The sequence below is a fragment of the Maniola jurtina genome, chromosome 15, assembly GCF_905333055.1.
Source record: "Maniola jurtina chromosome 15, ilManJurt1.1, whole genome shotgun sequence".
Classification (NCBI taxonomy): domain Eukaryota; kingdom Metazoa; phylum Arthropoda; class Insecta; order Lepidoptera; family Nymphalidae; genus Maniola; species Maniola jurtina.
Window position 1 is genome coordinate 12,906,209 of NC_060043.1, and position 22,201 is coordinate 12,928,409.

The 22,201-nt window shown below is 33.7% G+C and overlaps 1 protein-coding gene and 2 long non-coding RNA genes across 3 annotated transcripts in view; 1 reads left to right on the forward strand and 2 right to left on the reverse strand.

Moving 5' to 3' along the window:
• Positions 1 to 22,201, reverse strand: part of LOC123872738 — a 114,428-nt gene that overhangs the window by 21,851 nt on the left and 70,376 nt on the right. The window lies entirely within an intron of this gene.
• LOC123872762 lies at positions 1,833 to 21,268 on the reverse strand. The gene is made up of 3 exons (XR_006797536.1): positions 21,256 to 21,268; positions 18,814 to 18,816; positions 1,833 to 2,083 (listed from the first exon to the last, which is right to left on the reverse strand). It is a non-coding gene; the product is annotated as an uncharacterized LOC123872762 (long non-coding RNA).
• LOC123872758 lies at positions 2,269 to 3,603 on the forward strand. The gene is made up of 3 exons (XR_006797533.1): positions 2,269 to 2,321; positions 2,412 to 3,229; positions 3,314 to 3,603. It is a non-coding gene; the product is annotated as an uncharacterized LOC123872758 (long non-coding RNA).

Consider the following 22,201-nt stretch of genomic DNA (forward strand, 5'->3'; position numbering starts at 1 on the left):
GGGATTCGCCGGTTCTGCCCCAGGCCCTGGCCCCCTCCCATGCCTCGCTGCCTCAGCCCCCTCCGTGCCTCGGTCAAGATCGAAACCTAAAAAAAAAAAAAAAAAAAAAAAAAAAAAAGGTTTTGGGGTACGCTGAATCGATTGCGCTCACTCCCGACGTCGTATCTCTAACGGTTGCAAAGTTAGCTTTTCGAAAAACTAATCCCTAGTTCGTTATCTAATTGCTTAATCACCTACTAATGACGCTCTATTGTTCGCTGGCTCGTTGCTTCATTCTATGGGTTTTAAAGGAAACGCATGAATCATAACTACTCTTTATTAGCCTTCAAATATTGATTTAAATAACTCACATAAAAATATATCATTCTCTACTGTATTTTCATTGAATAAATCTAAAAAATCTGAACTTGTATAGTAACCTGAAAACATGAAATACAAATACATTATACAATATTCTCCACAAACTGATGTGTAATCATTCTGTATCCGCCTTGTATTGAATTGCCATATTCTTGTATTTCTTTCCAAGAACTGCTTATGATATTTTGGTGGTGCTCGTCCAAATGAATCAAAATATTGTCCAACACCATTTGTATCTATATATATGGCTATCCAATGCGATCCTGGTTTATAATCGGGGTCTAGATTGCTTATTAAATAGGCTGGTGTTTCAACATAAATCGGTAACCGGTTTGCGGCATACACATTGTCTTGCAGACTTGGGTGTATTCTTCTTAAATATGTCTTTATCCCTATTGTATTCATATTACTTCAATACTACTGATCTTATCGCTGCCGAGGATCATACATGAATGGGACGTAAGACCATGTTATTTCAGATATATTATAAATCATCAACCCATCGCCGGCTCACTACAGAGCACGGGTCTCCTCTCAGAATGAGAAGGGTTTTTTGGCCATAGTCTACCACGCTGGCTGAGTGTGGATTGGCAGACTTCGCACACCTTTAAGAACACTATGGAGAACTCTCAAGCATGCAGGTTCCCTCATGATGTTTTCCTTCACCATTAAAACAGTGTTATTTAATTAAGTACTTGAAACGCACAAGACTTCGAAAAGTTAGAGGTGCGTGCCTGGAATTGAACCCCGACCTCCGATTAGAAGGTGGACGTCTTAACCACTAGGCTATCACAGCATAGTCTTATTAAAAATAATGGTCCATAACTTAAATAAAAACAAAAAATATTTCTTGTATCAGTGTTTTATTACAAACCTTAATAATAATGTAGGTACAAATTATAACTTAATCTATTTACAGAAATTAGGTTTCTTAGCTGCTATAGTCCACGCTTACATTACGATTTTTATCAATTTCAATAACATTGTCAAACTCTGCATATACGATGCAGTTTATCGTTTCAGGAATAGCTGAATCAAAGCGAACTTCTAGCCTCACACTACCGTGCTTTATAAGATTCCAATGACTAGAGTGAGCTGATAAATCAGGAGTTAAATCGAATGCTAAGAGACAATAGCCTTTTGCATATTGTTCCCTAGATATTCCGTTCCCTTCATTTAAAAAATGGATTCCCGTGCCTGAGAATAACGTATGATAGGCTGAACTGAAAGTATTATCATCGAATGATGGTTGCAAAGCTTTTGAAGGTATTTGTTGGCCATCAATATATAAACTAAATGTATTCATATGATAATTTTCAAAGTTGAATGGATTTTTCGTAAGAGTTCCATTAAATGCTGCGTTGTTAACAAATCCGACAATACATCTTTTAGGAACTTGACCAAGAAAAATATTATCGAGTGTTTTACCCTGAACCCCTGAAGGAATTGTTAAAACTTTAACTTCCGCTCGAGTTATTGGATATTTTGCAGTAGTAGATGCTAAAACTTTTTGATGTGCAAGTAATACAGTCAGAGCAAGTAGTACAGGCACGTGTCGATTAGTCATTATTCATTCCAGGTATTTGAAATTCCGTAGGTTCGTCATTAGAAAATTCCAACAATACATCTTTATCTAGGTAGTTAGCTTATCACGTTCCTTTTGGCTTTGTTCAATAATTGTTACAATCACTAACCACATTTTTTGAAATATTGATTACAAAACCTTTTTCGATAATATGCTGTTTAACTAGTTGTTATCGGTGCAAATACATTCTTCACTAACGATAATGGCATTGGTTTTACTATATAAGCTCAAAATAAATAATTTCTGTCATATTTACTACCTCGTTTCTACTGAAGAGTACTGAGAGAGTACAGTTTGACTTTAAATCTATATTGTGTTCATACAAGTGTTTATTAGCAGTGTGTGATTAAGAAGTGTCGTGTGATAAACAATGGAGGTGAGTGTGTAATTTATTTTCTTTTAGTTCCCTTTAAATTAATGTAAATATTTATGATATCAGTATGATAGTTTATTTTTATTGTTACAGAATATATCGTACTCCCCTTGCAATAGTCAAGAAAACAATACATATAAGCAATATTACTTTCCTGCGAATTTGGTAGAAGAAGAAACACAAAATTTGCTCATAGATCATGAAATGCCATCAAAGAAAATGAAAAGGAAATCTGAAAATATAGACATTTTTTTCGAGTCATCCCCAAAAAATAAAAACAAAACTAGTTCAACAGTGGCTCGAGCTAACAAAGATGGCAGTATATCGTATATATCTACGAACTCCAACGATGGTGCGACAGCCACACATCTCATTAAATTAGAGGTGTATGACCTAAAAAAACTAGCCAAAATACCTCAGTCTCAACACTGGAAACATGCTAATGTAAAAATCAAATATTATACAGAAAAGGCTAATGGAAATTTTGCGAACACGAATGAGATAATTTATAATATTACAAAAGAAATCGCAGAAACAGAGGGTTGTAAAAAATACTCATTTAATAATTAATAACTTAATCTATCATTAGTAAACTACCTCACATAAATACTTCACCATAATTTAATTTGTGAGATTAATTCGACGTAACACTTATACAAGCAGTATAAAAACACATTGTAAATCCTATAGTAATGTCAGTAAGCCACCTGGTGCTGTTAATGAATAAGTCTCCCTCTGTAGTCTTATAAACTGTCAGCAATGGAAGATACAATTGACAGCTGTGTTAGCACATTTTTCAACACTTCAATTAATGATGAGGAACTCATTGAGGCTTTAGATTATTTTGACTTACTGGATCCAGCATATGACAATGAATTGTATAATATATGTGAAGCAATTGATTCAATCATGTAAGTATTTAAACATTATTCTTTTTAAAATTATATAATGTGTATTATTGATTGTTTTTATATGCTTCTATTTTTAATTTCTAGCCCAACTAAACAGAAACTTCAAATTGGTGGAGCTTTAAAGCGGTCCAATGATTTCACCGTGAACAACTCTGCGAAAAGAGTGAAATATAATGAGGGAGCCTCAACTTCATCTATTCAACACTCAGAAAATAACTCCACTACACCATCTGCATATTCAGAAGGTAATAAAGTGAAGTGTGATATTTGCAATATTTTTATAACCAAAAGGTATTTTTCTAATCATTTAAAAAGTAATTTACATAAAAATAATCATTTAAAGTCGCACCCATCATTATCGAATGTTTCTGTAATTGATTCAGCTTTTGGACAAAGAATAATAACGTACATGATAAATAGTAAAAATGATGATTTATCGATTTTTAAGACCCCTGAATCATTTTTGAACTCAATAAAAAATGATATTTTATTCCTAGTTCAAGAGTCGATCAAAGAACATACAGTTTTTAAGGTAAACTTCATTTTACACGCAGACTTTATACAACAAACCAAACAATTGACAAATTCATTTGACTTTCAAACATCAAACTATATAGTTTTCCGTGGAGACGATCTAAATATTTTCCTGTCATCATTATGTGACACTTTTAAAAATAAAATTAGTTCTTTTGAAAGAAAAGACAGTGGCTGGAGTTTAACAAACATAAAATGCTTACATATGAATGTAAATAAATTTAACCCGCTTCGTGGTACATCTTATATTGATTTACCTCAAGATATTAGAGCAAAAAAAGCGGTGATAAATGTTAAAAATGCTGATTATATGTGTTTCAAATGGGCATTACTTTCTGCTTTATATCCTCCTGCTAATAACAAAACCGATAGAGTCTCGTCATACAGCATGCATTCAGATAAACTTAAATTTGATGGTATATCATTTCCAGTCAAATTAACGGATATACCTAAAGTTGAAAAGCAAAACAATATAAGTGTGAATGTTTTTGGCTTAGAATATAATAAAGAAAAGAAAAATCATAGTATTGTAGGTCCCCTCTATTTTACAAAATCTCGAAATAGTACTCATGTTAATTTATTATTAATCTCAAATCAAACAAACTCGCATTATTGCTATATTAAAAACATGTCACGACTAGTTAGCAAGCAAATTTCAAACCAAGAACATGCCATTTATTTATGTGATGGGTGTCTTTTACATTTTCCTACACAGGAGAGATTAGAAACCCACCAACAAAATGATTGCGTTCATATCATTACAGAATTACCAAACAGTGAACTATCTAAAAAAAATTGGTTTGGACAACCATCATCAAACAATAAAATAAAGTTTGATAAGTTTAATAAAAAGTTAAGAATACCATTTGTAATATATGCTGATTTCGAAGCGTTTTTAAAACCAATAAATTCATGCTCAAACGATCCCTCTAAACCTTTTACTGAGAATATTCAGAAACACGAAGTGTATAGTTTCGGATATTATATTAAATGTTCATACGATGATAGCCTTTCAAAATATGAAACATACAGCGGTCCAGATTGCACTAAAGTATTCATGGAACGACTCTATGAGGACATAAAACTAATATGCAGAAAAAATAGTTTTCAAAAACGCCCAAACCCTCTAACAAAAGATGATGAAATAACTATTGCAAATTCTCATAACTGTCACATATGCGAATCAAGACTGAATGGAGAATCCATTCTGGACTTTGACTGGCATACTGGAAATCTAAGAGGTGTAGCACATGAATCATGTGTGGAAAAATATCGCGCTCCCCGTCATATTCCTGTAATTTTACATAATCTTAGTAATTATGACGCACATTTCATTGTTCATTCATTAAATTTTACGGAAGGTGAAATCGAAGTAATACCTCAAAATAAAGAAAGATATATTTCGTTTTCAAAAATATTAAATGTTAATAACCAACAGATAAGTTTGAGATTCATAGATTCTTTCAAATTTTTGCCGTGCAGTCTTGATCAATTAGCAAAAAATCTCAATGACGATCAATTTAGATCGTTAAAAAGAAACTTTCCTCATAATGATGACTTTAGTCGTTTAAGAAGAAAAGGTATTTATCCGTATGAATACATGACTTCCATTGAATGTTTAAAATCATCATCACTCCCATCTCAACCTCAATTTTACAATTCGCTGTCTAATTCCCATGTTTCCGATGATGACTATAATCATGCAAAAGATATTTGGAGTCATTTTTCTTGTCAAAACATGTTAGATTATTCGAATCTGTATTTGCAAACGGATGTTTTGTTATTAACGGATATATATGAAAATTTTCGTGATATTTGCATCAAAACATATGGATTAGATCCAGCTCATTATTACACAGCTCCAGGTTTAAGTTGGGATGCCATGCTTAAATATACTCAAATTGAGCTAGAGTTATTGACCGACTATGATAAAATAGCTTTTATTAAAACTGGGATCAGAGGAGGCATATCTCAATGTAGCAATCGTTATGCAAAAGCAAATAATCAGTTTATGGAAGATTATGATAAGGAAAAACCCAAATCGTATCTAACATATTTAGACGCTAATAATCTTTATGGTTGGGCCATGTCCCAGTATCTTCCAACAGGTGGGTTTGAATGGGTAAACACTGAAACAAACTTTAAAGTATCAGACACATCGGATATTGGCTTTATTCTTGAAGTCGATTTGGAGTATCCTAATGAACTTCATGATTTGCATTCCGACTTACCTTTATGCCCTGAAAATCTTCGTATCGGGAATTCTAAAGATATCAAGTTAGTACCCAATCTTAATAATAAAACGAAATATAAAATTCATTATAGAAATCTAAAACAATGTCTTAGTATGGGTATAAAGTTAACTAAAATTCATAGAATATTAAAATTTAACCAAAGTCCTTGGTTACAAACATATATAGATTTAAATACGAATATGCGAACTTTGGCTACTTCAGATTTTGAGAAAGATTTTTACAAATTAATGAACAATTCCGTTTTCGGCAAGACTATGGAAAATATCGAAAAGAGAGTCAATGTTAAAATGTTAACGCATTGGGAAAATCGTGGTAAAGTCTTAGGGGCACAAGACTTAATTGCTAAACCTGAATTCCATAGCTTAGCCGTTTTCAACGATAACTTGGTAGCAATACAGTTGCGCAGAACCAAATTAACTTATAACAAACCAATTTATTTGGGTTTTTGTATTTTAGACATTTCTAAAACTTTAATGTATGAATTCCATTATAATTATATGATAAAAAAATTTAACAAGAATATTAAGTTATTGTATACAGATACAGATAGTTTAATTTATCAAATTTTTACAGACAATTTTTATGAAGATATAAAATGTGATCTAATTAATTATTTCGATACATCCGATTATCCACAAGATAATATTTACGGCTATCCAAAAATAAATAAAAAAAAGTTAGGATTCTTTAAAGATGAAAATAATGGGAAAATTTTAAGAGAATTCGTAGGATTAAGATCAAAAATGTATGCACTGGATGTGGACCATAAAACTTTTGCAAAAGCAAAAGGAGTAAATAAAAGTGTCACAAAAAATATGACCATGGAAAATTACAGATCGTGTCTACTTGATAAAAAAATTCAGTATTGTAATATGCTAAGATTTCGATCCATCAAACATGCGATTTTCACACAAAACATTAATAAAACTTGTCTGTCGTATAATGACACCAAGCGGTATATTTTACAAAATGATATTGACACATTAGCTTGGGGTCATTATAAAATTAGTAATAATGAGATATTTTAAGAAATGTAGTGTAAGGAATTTTTAATGTAATTTGATGTGTCTTTAATTTATTTATTTTTTACTTGTAAATATTTTAAGGAATTTTTATTGTAATTTGATGTGTCTTTTATTTTATTTTTTTACTTGTAAATACTATATAGTTTTAAGAAATTGATTTTAACTTTCGTCTTTATATGTATTTTATTACAACTTTCCTCTAGTTCATTTTTGTAAATAGATTAAAAAAAAAAAAAAATGTTTAATGTGATTTATTTCTTTTTGATTTTTATTTTGTTTCATAGAACTTTTATTCCATTGTATATAATGTATATTAAGTAAAATAAAATGTTATACTGTCACTGAAATGTCTCAGTCTTTTTTTAAACCTTTCAAGTAACACACGTTACAATGTTGTGTTTTATTCATCCATTTACTGCAATCGTAGCTGGTCCAAGTGGTTGTGGAAAATCAAATTTTGTTACAAATTTCATAAAATATGTGAAAGAAATTTGCAGTAGAGACTTTGCTGAAATTACTTGGTGTTATGATGAAATGCAACCACTATATAATTTATCAAATGTTAACTATCATCAAGGAATTCCTGATCTTACAATGTTTGATGGCAAAGATGCTCACCTTGTTATAATTGATGATCTTATGAGAGAATCTGATGGTCGTATTGTAGATATTTTCACTAAAGGTAGTCATCACAGAAACTTAAGTGTTTTTTATATTACTCAAAATTTATTTCATCAGGGAAAAGGACAAAGAGATATATCTTTGAATTCAAGTTACATTATTTATTTTAAAAATCCTCGTGATAAAACACAAATACGATACCTATCAAGACAAGTGTCACCAGAAAATTCAAAATTCATTGAGGATGCCTATAAGGATGCGACAAAAGAAGCACATGGATATTTGATGATTGATCTGAAACAAGATACAAATGACATGTGTCGAATTAAGTCAAAAATATTTCCCTCTGATGAATGTTGCGTCGTATATATCCCACCAAAAGATTATAAATATTTAAAGAATCATCAAATTCCTATCATTTACAAATAATGCATCGAAGCCTAAAGACACATAAAGAGCTGCTACAAGCGTTGCATACACTTAAACCTAAATATCAAAAAGCATTATTAAAATCCTGTGAAGAAGAAGAGATAAATTGCATTTGTGAGTGCATTCACAACGTATTACAAGGTAAAGTTCCACTAGAAGATAGACGAAAGAAAAAGTTAAAAAAATTTAAAAGTATACTTCGCACTTTGGTTCGCAAGGGAAAAAATAAACTAAGAAAAAAGATATTGATTCAAAAAGGAGGAGCATTTTTACCTTTAATTTTGGGTTCTATTTTGAGTGGATTAGTATCATCTATAGTTTAAAATGGAAAATGCTAAAAAAATGTTGCTTGTTGAGCCTAGTTTTATAGAAAAACTAAAGCAGCATACCAATACTGAAAATCCTATGTCCCGATTAGATGCAGAAATGCAAAAGATTTTAAATAGTAATATCGAAGATCGGAAAAAATGTATTTTATATCTACAAATTCTACAAAGATACCTACATTTTACCGAAGGAGAACGACAACCTATCGAGTTGCCAATCATTACTGACAATATAAATGAAACTAAGAGTTATAAAAATAACAACATGGAAAATAAAGACTTAGTATCGTTCGAGTCACCAACAGCTGAAGTGAAGGAAAATAAAAATTCGAATGAACATAGTCAACCACGTTACTCAACAACTCAAATACTAAGTCTTATACCAAAATCATATTTGAAAAAAGGTGAGCTGTTATTAAACTTGATTTCTTTGAGTAAAAATACAATTTATTGGGATGATGATGATGGTACAGTGATAATTAATAATGAAAAAGTCCCTGGAAGTAATATTGTTGATCTAATTAATGATTCGTTGAGACCACTAAAAAAAAGTGATCCAATAGGTTGGGAAAAGTTTGCCAAGGCATTACATGCAATCAAAGTACCATTGACTTACATCGGAAATTCTAAGAGGTCGGATTTTATTCATCAACTTCAGATGAAATCACTCGAAGGGAACTCTACATCTGATGAAAGAACTTTAAATACTCCACAAGGTAGTGGTGATAAATATATTAAAAAAATTAGGAAGAAAATTGATTGGGAAAAATGGACCCCTTATTAGAAATTAATAATATATATTATAATCCAAAACACCCAGCTGGGTTTAGTAGCATTGATAAATTATCAAAGACCATGAAAGGTAAAATGAGTAAAACGGATGTAAAGAAATGGTTACAATCACAAGAAACCTATACTCTTCATAAACCTGTTCACAGAAAGTTTTCTCGAAACAAATACATATTATCAAATCTCAATGAATTATGGCAGGCTGATCTTAGTGATATGAGAACTTATTCGAAATATAATGATGGTTTTAACTATATATTGTGTGTTATTGATGTCTTTAGTAAATATGCTTATGCTAGGTCGATGAAAAAGAAAAACTCTAAAACAATAATCGAATGTTTTGAAAGTATATTTAATGAATCTAATGCGACTCCTACACACATACAATCGGATAAAGGAACTGAGTTTGTTTCTAAAGATGTTAAAAAGTATTTTAAAAGCAAAAATATAAATTACTACACTACAAATAATCCTGATATAAAAGCAAGTATTGTAGAAAGGTTTCAAAGAACTCTGAAATCTAAAATGTGGCGCTATTTTACATACAAAAATACATATAAATACATAGATATTTTACAAGACTTGGTATATTCGTATAACCATAGTTTTCATTCTAGTATTAAGATGTGTCCTTGTGATGTTAGTTCTAACAATATAATGACTGTTTGGAGAAATTTATATGATAGGAAAGCAACTAACAAACCATCATCACAAAATTCACTACCTACATTTCATGTTGGTGATAATGTTAGAATTTCAAAATATAAACACATTTTTCAAAAAGGTTATGAATCTAACTGGAGTGATGAAATATTTGTTATATCTTCAATAATAGATAGATCCCCACATGTAGTTTACACATTGAAAGATTTACAAAACGAACCTATAGTTGGAACTTTTTATGAAAAAGAATTACAAAAAGTATTTTATGACCCCTCCTCAAATTATAAAATAGATAAAATCATTAGTTCTCGATACTCCGGCAACAGAAAAGAAGTGTTAGTGAAGTGGAAAGGTTATCCTGATAAATTTAACAGTTGGGTTTTAGAGTCTAATTTAAATCAAATATGATAAAGGAAAACTTTTATTTGACTTTACTTAGTAATAGTTCAATGGAATACTTCCCGGAAAACAAAACAACTATGTTTTCAACGAAGTTACCAAAATCCCTTATATTAGAAGGTGAATGGTTTGTTGGAGTTGTAGAAATTCAATATCCTTGTACGGTATTTACTGTTCAAGAACATGAAAATGTTATTAACACATCTAAATGGGTTTTGATGCCTGATGATGACACACATTCATTAGTGCACTATAAAGGACGGATTCCGGCCATGAACTATGACAGCATTCAACATGTTATAGAAACTTTAAATAGATATACTTTTGAAGAAATAGTATTTCATTATGATGAAATAACCAAACACGTATCAGTATCAATTTTGGATAACTCAATTGACACACTTAAGTTGTCAACCAAATTATGTTTACAACTTGGATTTGAACCAAACAAAAATCTTGCAGTAAATAAAATTGGGAGCTATCCTTCTAATTTAAAATTAGGGTTGCCATCTCAATTGTTTGTTTATTGTGATATAATAGAACCGCAAATTGTGGGGGATGTAATGGCTCCTCTTCTCAGAATTGTACCTTTAGATACGGCAACATATGTATATGGAGCAAATAAAATGCATATTTTCTCACCACCTCACTATTTACCTGTTATGCGGCGGGAGTTTGATACTATTGAAATAGATATAAGGTCAAGCACAGGCAATAAAATCCCATTCCAGTTTGGAACTGTGTGTATTAAACTTCACTTTAGAAAATTATAATGGATCCTTATCAAAAGATAACTTGTCCTTACGAGCAATATTATTCACATCAGGCTGGGTCAGGTATTGGAGTAATTTATAAAGGTGTACCATATCAACGTGGTCATGGTATTGGGAGTTTTCTTGGAGGATTGTTTAGGTCTATTTTACCACTACTCTCTAGTGGTGCTCGAGCTGTAGGAAAAGAAGCATTAAATGCAGGTGTTGGTCTTCTATCGGATATGGTTAGCGCACGACCTTTGGAAGATTCTATCAAAACTCGTCTTAAGGAAGCTAGTTCAAACTTAAAAAGGAAAGTTCATGACAAGATAGACAGAATTAATATGTCTGGCTCAGGATATATAACTAAAAGAAAACGACAATCTTCATTCATTCAACCGCTGACAGCTAAAGTGAAAGCTATTAAAAAATCAAGGCTCAGTCAAAATAAAATAAAAGATATATTTTCTAATTAATTATGTCTTTTTTACATAATCATTCATGTGAGTGTACTAATCAGAATTAGATTTGTTTGCTTTGCCATCAACGCAAACAAGTATAGAAAATGGATTATGGATTCATTACAAACCCATTTCATCCCTTGCTGATGATGGACCGATAGAATTTCAAATACCTGGAACGAGCGAAGACTACATAGATTTGTCTCATACGTTGATCCATTTAAAAGCTAAGATAGTGAATCAAGACTTATCAAAACTTAGTTCATCTGCAGTTGTAGCTCCAATTAACAATTGGTTACATTCAGTCTTCAGTCAGCTGGATGTATACTTGAATCAAAAACTCATTTCACCTCCAAACAATACATACGCTTACCGTGCTTACATTGAGACATTATTAAACTATGCGCCAGCAGCAAAAGAATCTCACCTGACTTGCGGTCTTTGGTATGAAGATACTGCGGGGAATATGGATTCAGTAGATGAAAAAAATACAGGTTTTACTAAAAGACAGAGTCTTGCAGCCGAAAGTAAAGAAATATAAATGATTGGACACTTACATGGTGATATATTCAACCAGGAAAAATTTTTGATTAATGGTGTTGAGATGTGTGTTAAATTAATTCGCTCAAGGGAAACTTTCAGTCTTATGGCTTCTTCAAATGATTTAAAACTTAAAGTGTGTATCACGGATGCAACCCTCATAGTTCGACGCGCGCGGATCAATCCGACTGTATTACTTGCACATCAAAAAGTTTTAGCATCTACTACTGCAAAATATCCAATAACTCGAGCGGAAGTTAAAGTTTTAACAATTCCTTCAGGGGTTCAGGGTAAAACACTCGATAATATTTTTCTTGGTCAAGTTCCTAAAAGATGTATTGTCGGATTTGTTAACAACGCAGCATTTAATGGAACTCTTACGAAAAATCCATTCAACTTTGAAAATTATCATATGAATACATTTAGTTTATATATTGATGGCCAACAAATACCTTCAAAAGCTTTGCAACCATCATTCGATGATAATACTTTCAGTTCAGCCTATCATACGTTATTCTCAGGCACGGGAATCCATTTTTTAAATGAAGGGAACGGAATATCTAGGGAACAATATGCAAAAGGCTATTGTCTCTTAGCATTCGATTTAACTCCTGATTTATCAGCTCACTCTAGTCATTGGAATCTTATAAAGCACGGTAGTGTGAGGCTAGAAGTTCGCTTTGATTCAGCTATTCCTGAAACGATAAACTGCATCGTATATGCAGAGTTTGACAATGTTATTGAAATTGATAATAAAAATTAAATTAAAAATTTAAAAAACCCCCGACATATAAACCTCTAAAAAGTAAAAAAATAATAGGTAAATATGTATGGGCCCTTTAAGAATAGTATAAATAGTAAAGTTTTATCCAAGCGCTCGTTGCGCCAGGGGACCGCTACCTATGATAAACTATGAAAGTCATCTGTTGTAGAAAGAATAGTCTTTAGCGGTCCCCCGACGCAACGAGCGCTTGGATAAAACTTTACTATTTATACTATTCTTAAAGGGCCCATACATATTTACCTATTATTTTTTTACTTTTTAGAGGTTTATATGTCGGGGGTTTTTTAAATTTTTAATTTAATTTTTATTTCACGCTTTTTAAACTTTATTCATAAATTACCGTTTATTTGTGCCATTCTAAAACCCAATTTCTATAATAATATAAATCCAATAAGGCAGCTAATATCTCTTCAAAAGTAACATCAATGTTATGTTAATTATACGTTCCATGAAATATTTTTGACCGAACATCACTAAATCAAGAATTATCTGAATGACATAGTTTAACATGACCAAAACGAAATATCTGTTTCTAACACATCGTTGCTTTAAAAATGTACCCATTTTACGTAGTCGTATAATAGTTCGCTTTTCAAGATATACCTACGATTAAATTGAAATCGACTTTCACCCGATGAAATAAGGAATAAAGTGGCGTGTATTTCATTTTGTTTGTTATTGCATGTCAAATTTTTATTTGACATAACTTTCAAAAACCGGTCAAGTGCGAGTCTGCCTCACACATGAAGAGTTCCGTACAAGTTTTTTTTTTATGTAATGACAATTCAGTTGTCGGATTTTTCTCTTTACTTGGGCCACAGGAGTAGAGTGCTTGGGCTATAAGATATTGCTACCTGCTTTTCATGATTCTACGTAAACGGGAAGTACCCAATTTATAAGTTTTGATTCTCTTGAAAGATGACACACAGACAGACAACGAAGTGGTGAAGGAAAACACCGTCAGAAAACCTGCATGCTTAAGAGTTGGCCATAATGCTCCCTCAAAGGTGCGTGAGGTGTGCCAATACGTGCTTGGCCAGTGTGGTAGCTTTTCATTCTGAGAGGAGACTTGTGCTCAGTAGTGAGCCGGCGATGGGTTGATCCTGATGATGATGAATTTTAAACGTATTTTGTCAAAGTAAATAAGCTGAGTTCAAGCAGATAAAATAAAAAGAAGGTGCGCCTAATGCATCATCCAAACCTGCGCGACAAAGCGACTACGATGCGGGAACCGCAGCCGCGCGGAGGGTCATCGCCTCCTACGATATTTAATGGTGCCATGCACACCTACGCGACTACAACAGTCGAGGCTACCTACAACATCTTTTTTTTTCTACAGATACCTACTGAACCCTAAAAATAGTTTGACTATGGTTTGGGTTTGGGTTGATTGTTCGTGGCCTTTGGTTGACTGTTGGATATTATAATTGAATTGATGTTTTCTCGTTTAACTGTGATAATAATATTTTATAAATTAGAAACTCCGCGCCTACGATCCAAAGTATCGGAGTTTTCCAAAACATTATTTTCAAATAAATAATTATGTATCTAGGCAACGTCCATCTTGACAACTTGACATTTGCCAATTGACATAATATTATGAACCTCTGTTACAATAGTGAAAGATCCCATGGCCACCAGCCGTCACGTATTTTCTGACGAACGAAATGTGGACGATTGAGTAGTGTTACTATGTACTAAGAACGCATGCCTACAGACCTGCTAGCTTGCTTAGATGGCCAATTTTCAGGTATCAGGTAATCAAGGTACATAAAAACATTACTTACCTCACGTAAATTCTCCAATTTTTTTAATTTTTAGCAGATTTTTTTAATATTAATAATTAATTGACATAAGTAAACTATAAGAGAGTGAGAGAGAAGTCAATATATCCTAATACATGTCTTACTCAGTCTCATGCGCGTAGATAATGATGCCCTCGCGCTCAAACCCACAGAGGCATTAAAATTGAATTTAGGGGATGATTGGCCCTCTGGATCGGTCTGTCTTCTTGTAAAAAGGTTTTAAAATAGTTGTCTGGTGGACATATATAAAAATGGAGCATCAGAATTTACGTGCAGTTAAGTAATTACTTATTTTGGGAGCTTTAAAGCGTCTGCAAAGCAATACGGCCGACGCGGGAAGTGTCTGGGAGTATTGGCGACATATTTTTAAGGATATTGCCTAAAATATTCGTAAAAATCAGTTTGGCGAATTTACGTGAGGTAAGTAATGTTTTTATGTACCTTGATTATCAGATACCTGAAAATTGGCCGTCTAAGCAAGCTAGCACGTAGGCTAGGCATGCTTTCTTAGTACTTACTAACACTACTTAATCGTACATATTTCCTGTGTCAGAAAATACGTAACCTCTGGTGGTCCTGGGATAAAAGTAATAAGGAAACCAGAAAAGAGCTGATAACTTCCAAACGGCTGAACCAATTTTTTTGGATTATAGCTAAGAACACTCTCGATCAAGCCACCTTTCAAACAAAAAAAACTAAATTAAAATCGGTTCATTCGTTTAGGCGCTACGAGGCCACAGACAGATACACAGATACACAGATACACAGATACACAGATACACAGATACACAGACACACAGATACACAGATACACAGATACACAGATACACACGTCAAACTTATAACACCCCTCTTTTTGGGTCGGGGGTTAAAAATCGTAATGTAAGCGTGGACTATAGCAGCTAAGAAACCTAATTTCTGTAAATAGATTAAGTTATAATTTGTACCTACATTATTATTAAGGTTTGTAATAAAACACTGATACAAGAAATATTTTTTGTTTTTATTTAAGTTATGGACCATTATTTTTAATAAGACTATGCTGTGATAGCCTAGTGGTTAAGACGTCCACCTTCTAATCGGAGGTCGGGGTTCAATTCCAGGCACGCACCTCTAACTTTTCGAAGTCTTGTGCGTTTCAAGTACTTAATTAAATAACACTGTTTTAATGGTGAAGGAAAACATCATGAGGGAACCTGCATGCTTGAGAGTTCTCCATAGTGTTCTTAAAGGTGTGCGAAGTCTGCCAATCCACACTCAGCCAGCGTGGTAGACTATGGCCAAAAAACCCTTCTCATTCTGAGAGGAGACCCGTGCTCTGTAGTGAGCCGGCGATGGGTTGATGATTTATAATATATCTGAAATAACATGGTCTTACGTCCCATTCATGTATGATCCTCGGCAGCGATAAGATCAGTAGTATTGAAGTAATATGAATACAATAGGGATAAAGACATATTTAAGAAGAATACACCCAAGTCTGCAAGACAATGTGTATGCCGCAAACCGGTTACCGATTTATGTTGAAACACCAGCCTATTTAATAAGCAATCTAGACCCCGATTATAAACCAGGATCGCATTGGATAGCCATATATATAGATACAAATGGTGTTGGACAATATTTTGATTCATTTGGACGAGCACCACCAAAATATCATAAGCAGTTCTTGGAAAGAAATACAAGAATATGGCAATTCAATACAAGGCGGATACAGAATGATTACACATCAGTTTGTGGAGAATATTGTATAATGTATTTGTATTTCATGTTTTCAGGTTACTATACAAGTTCAGATTTTTTAGATTTATTCAATGAAAATACAGTAGAGAATGATATATTTTTATGTGAGTTATTTAAATCAATATTTGAAGGCTAATAAAGAGTAGTTATGATTCATGCGTTTCCTTTAAAACCCATAGAATGAAGCAACGAGCCAGCGAACAATAGAGCGTCATTAGTAGGTGATTAAGCAATTAGATAACGAACTAGGGATTAGTTTTTCGAAAAGCTAACTTTGCAACCGTTAGAGATACGACGTCGGGAGTGAGCGCAATCGATTCAGCGTACCCCAAAACCTTTTTTTTTTTTTTTTTTTTTTTTTTTTTTTTTTTTTTTTTTTTTTTTTTTTTTTTAGGTTTCGATCTTGACCGAGGCACGGAGGGGGCTGAGGCAGCGAGGCATGGGAGGGGGCCAGGGCCTGGGGCAGAACCGGCGAATCCCCTACTACTGATAGTTTTATTTGAGGGACGCGTGCCCGAATTGTGATAACGCAAATCAATCAATTGCGATTGTTAAACAACGTTGACCCAAGTCTGTATCTAGATGGATGACCGACTTGGAGGTCCAAATTTTTCATTTTCGCCTCTATAGTTTGCGACAGGTCGAGATGGCAATTGTGGAATGAGGCGGCGGTTGCCTCGCACACCCGTACCTCACCTGCGCTATTCCGCACCTGGGGCTGTGCGAGTGTGTGGGGCTTCCCCACCCCGATCGTCATCTCGAACTGTCGCTTACCATAGGAACCTTATGCCGTTCGCGTCGATTCCAGTTATTATCACTAATGAAACATCTAATTATATGTAAAAATCTTGTTCTCTAGTCGAGTATATAAAAGTAAAAAAAAAGTCAAAGTCAAATATTTAATTCAAAGTAAGCACAATTGTACACTTTTTGAACGCACATTATTTTTGATTATGCGGTAGGATATGCTGTTTTCATCCAAAAAATCCAAAATTTTGACTAGACATTTTAGTTTCCCGATGCGCCAGCCCTGCCTAACGCATGGGGAGGTGCCACCCCACACCCTAACAGGGTGTGTTTACACCCACAGGGTGGTCCCTCCCCCAGCTCCCCGTAAGGGCGCACTCACAGGGCGCGGGACGCGACCGCGACAACTCGACAAGACAATATGGGGTAAACGTAAAGTGTGACAAGAATTGGTTTTATTATTTTAAATATGTAGGTCGTGTTGGGGATCGAAATAGGGTTGCATCTTTCTTGTGATGTTTTATTTGTAAACATTAATCCAGACTGTTTAGTATATTACACTGAATGAATGAATTAATAAATGAATATATTATTACCTATGTACTTTTATTGTACACCGCAAAATTAATACAGAAAAACACGTACAAAGCAAAACAAAGCACAATATTGGATTTGATTTCATTTATTAGCATACGAGTAGCATAGCATATTGATTGAGGTGCAATAGATGTTATGCTTATAATATGGTTACCGTAACTACAATCTGCCATGGAGTGGCATACAAAATAACTTTTTAGTCTACTTGATTTTACAATATTAAAATTCGCAACCAAATATGATTAGGTAAGCCAAAAAACGCCTCAGAGCGAGGTAACGCCGCATGAGTCATGTTTTTTCGTGCGTGCAGCCGGCTCTATCGAATTATAAGACGTTGTCACGTCAAAATTGCATCAATTAAATATGTAATAGCAATTATAAAAATGTTGTGTTTATTTCATTAAATATTCTATTTTTTTTCTTCATACGAGCACGTTATTCTATGGAGCACTGTTATCAATATAGAGATTTCAAGAGCAGTAAGTAGGTAGGTACAAAGTCGTGCATTATTTGCAGTAAAAAAACGCATGAATTTTATTGATTGTTATTGGCGTTTTTATTAAATCGATGGGTGCAATATGGACCGGACGCGGCCTTAAACAGGATTACATGATGGCGGCGCTCGCTGCAATTAATTCTCTAATTGATTAATTTGTTTCCGCTCCCAGGCTAATGTATCGTTGCCGCTTTTCGATTTTTTGCTTTTTACTCGCTGCGTCGGATTCCTTATTAAGAAAGAAGATAAATAAATAGATAGACTGATGGATAGATAGATAGTAAATCAAAAATGTTTGGTCCACTTAACAATAATTATAAATTCACGCTTACAAAGTCGTAGTAAATATTTGTTTAAAACTGTTTAATTCATATGGAACAAATAATGCAAAGTACTGCACGAAGTTGCAGCAGGCTGTAGCACTGGTTTTTAACTGACTTCCAAAAAAGGAGAAGGTTCTCAATTCGTCGGAATCTTTTTTTTTCAAAAGGAACCTTAAGTGTTCATACTAAGACATGTTTCCGACATATAGTCTCTTAAATTTATCGTATAAAAACATTAAACAAAATAAACTGTGATACATGATAAAATAAAATAAAAAAGATTTTTCTTATTTACTTACTAAATTATGTAGATACATATCATCATGATCAACCCATCGCTGGTTCACTACTGAGTACGGGTCTTCTTTTAGAATGAAAAGAGTTTGAAAATAGTCTACCAGGCTGCTCAAGTGCAGATCGGCACACTTCACACACCTTTGAGAACATTATGGAGACCTTTTAGGCATGCAGGTTTCTTCACGATGCTTTCCTTCACCGTTAAAATATTAGGAAATTATTAATTTTAAAAACAAGTAAAATAGTATAATATCAGTGGCGATAGCGATGTATAAACTTTTCAGTAGAAGACTCAAAAAGAGTTCTTAATACTTATAATTTTAATGATAATTCTATTTTATTTATGGTACATCGACATTCAAAAAAATGTGTATGGTTCCAATACCATTTTTAATGCAGAATATACTTATTTCAATGAAAAAACCGACCGCCAAAGTAATGGGACATGCAGGAAGCTAAAATTAATGACATACCCCGAATTTTTTTCAAGTCCCAATTCGTTCCTGTCGCAAATTGTTCCGACCTCGCCTTTATAGGTCACAGGCGAACGGACGAAAATAGATCTAGTGGCACACATAACAAGGGTCAAGTTTGTATGCACTCTCGTTCCATATGTGATGTATGGGTACATCTAAGATCGATTGAATTGCATATATATTTTATGTCTACATAGTTATCTATATTCAGCGATATGGAATTTCTACTGGATGCGGCGATTCAAAGTAACAACATGTCATCGTCAATTGTTGGATTTGTAAGATAATGATATTGTAATGGTAATAATTTATTAGGTAAGCTTGTAAACTAATGCTACGAGGGTTCCAAACGCGCCCAAGTCTGAGAAGAGCCCTCAACAAACTCAGCCGGGTATTCATTTTATTATCACCTTATCTACAGCCTATTGGTACTAAAGCTACTAATGGTAGGTACTGATACTGAGCACAACTAAATTTTAGAGTATTCACATTTCACGTCCTCTTCTAACTAAAGCAATATGAAAAAGTCAGACATAGTTTGACAGTTTCAAATAAAATTTAGAGCTGTCAAACCTCGTGACTCGTGACTTTAGCTGCCAATCACGAGCCTATTGTTTAATTTGTAGCGTACACTGAAATTTAGTCTTTAAATGTAAAAATCATGTTCCGTCCTTTTTTAGCAACATTAAAAAGAAAAAGATGCAGATACTCTCAATTTAGTTTAGAGAAAGACAACAGAATCGACGACTATGTTTACCCAAATAATATATGATAATGTGAATAATAATTTAGAGTTATAGCGCAAGTTTAATTTTTATAAACGGACTGCGATGTCTAAAGCAGATTTCGATTGACAGGAGTGCGGACATGTTGTTACTATGAAACACGAGCATCTAGTGAATCATTTATATCACTGGTCAGTGGTCATATATACGGTTGGGAGATGTGTGGTTATATAAAGTGTATGTAATCGTATAAAGAGTATTGAAACCCAGCGGTCTCTATGTATGTGGAAACCCAATTTTCACAAAGAAAGGGTAAGGTTTTTAACAATGGAGTTTTTCGTAATGGCTAGTCCACGTTATCAAAGCCAATTTTGGGTCCCAGCGATCTTATCCAGCACTGTTTGGCTACTGGAACAATATGCTGAACATAGTCAAAGTCAAAGTCAAATCATTTATTCAAATTGGGTACCTGCCATCACATTTTTTGCTGTCAATTGTTGAATTTGTAAGATACTTAGGGCCTATTTTACCATATCCAGATAAACTTTATCTAACGAATAAATCATAATCATAATCATAATCATTTATTTGCTCAAATGTAGGTTATCATAGATTTTACAATTTATTTTAGTATCACTACACTATGTCAAATTTTATGTTATGACAGTTTTTAGGGTTTTATACTAGGATTCTGTCAAAATGTTAAATTTATCCGTTAGAAAAGTTTATCTGGTGGTTATGAAACAGGCTCTTTTAATGATGTAGTGGTGATAATTAATCACGTAAACTTAAAATAAACTTATATAGAATATGGAATGTAAATATTTATAAGATTAATGTTAATAATAATAAATAAGTAAATATACTTAAGTATAGGGTTCTTTTTGACCACCTGCTGGCCAAGTGCGGATTGGTAGAGTTCACACCTTTGAGAACATTATGGAGAACTCTCAGGTATGCAGGTTTCCTCACGATGTTTTCCTTCACTATTAAAGCAACTTATAAGTACTTAATTGCAAATGCATAAAACTTCGAAAAGTTAGAGGTCGCCTCTGGATCGAACCATGGACTTACGAATAGGAGGCCGACATCTTAACCACTAAGCTATTGTCCGCCTATAAAGACTAAAGTATCGTAAATAAATAGATACGTACCAAATTTAACGGCAGTTAGGTAGGTATATGTCGAGGCAGTAATTCCCCATTATAACTCCGCTAGCACTGAATAGTCACATAAAACCTTAACGATTACACATTAAGACGGAGAGAGGAACAAAATGGCCGCTGAAACGTTATTTTCTTCAGTCCTCTATGATTCATTGGGCAAGACTGTTGAATTCGAAAGGTTCCAACATCAAACCTAGTTCAAACCCCGACCGTGGCAAGCTTAGATGTCGTATCTACTCCTTAATCCTAATAGGTACAACTTACAAGATTTACGCTTAATTTGAAGAGAAAGGGGAATATTAGTTACTAGCTGATACCCGCGACTTCGTTCGCGTGGATGTAGGTTTTATAAAATTCCCGTGGGAACTCTTTAATTTTCCGGGATAAAAAGTAGCCTATGTGCTAATCCAGGGTATAATCTATCTCCATTCTAAATTTCAGCCCAATCCGTCCAGTAGTTTTTGCGTGAAGGAGTAACAAACATACACACACACACACACATACACATAGAAACTTTCTCCTTTATAATATTAAGTGTGATGTCGATCTCACTCTCCTAGACAACCTTTGGAGAAGGGAGAAGACAATATATACTTATCTGGTCTGGTTAGGCTTTAGCTGTGCCTAGCTACCACCCTACTGGCAAAGCCGTGCCACCAAGCGATTTACGGTACGATGTCGTGTAACTCAAAGGGGTATGGACTATGGGTTTAATAAAAACTGCCATACTCCTTCCAGGTTAGCCCGCTTCCATCTTAGATTTCATCATCACTTACCACCAGGTGAGATTGCAGTCAAGGGGTAACTTGTCTCTGACTAAGAATAGTAAAGTCCCTGTCAGAGACCTATGTCCAGCAGTCGACGTCTATCGGTTAATAATGATGATGATGATTGATGTATACTTAATATACTTAAGTACTTATACTTATTTACCTAAGCCCAACCTAAAGCCCTCAAGGTAGGAAAAGAACAAAGTAAAGCAACAGTTGTTATTAATGAACTCCATTACATATGCACTT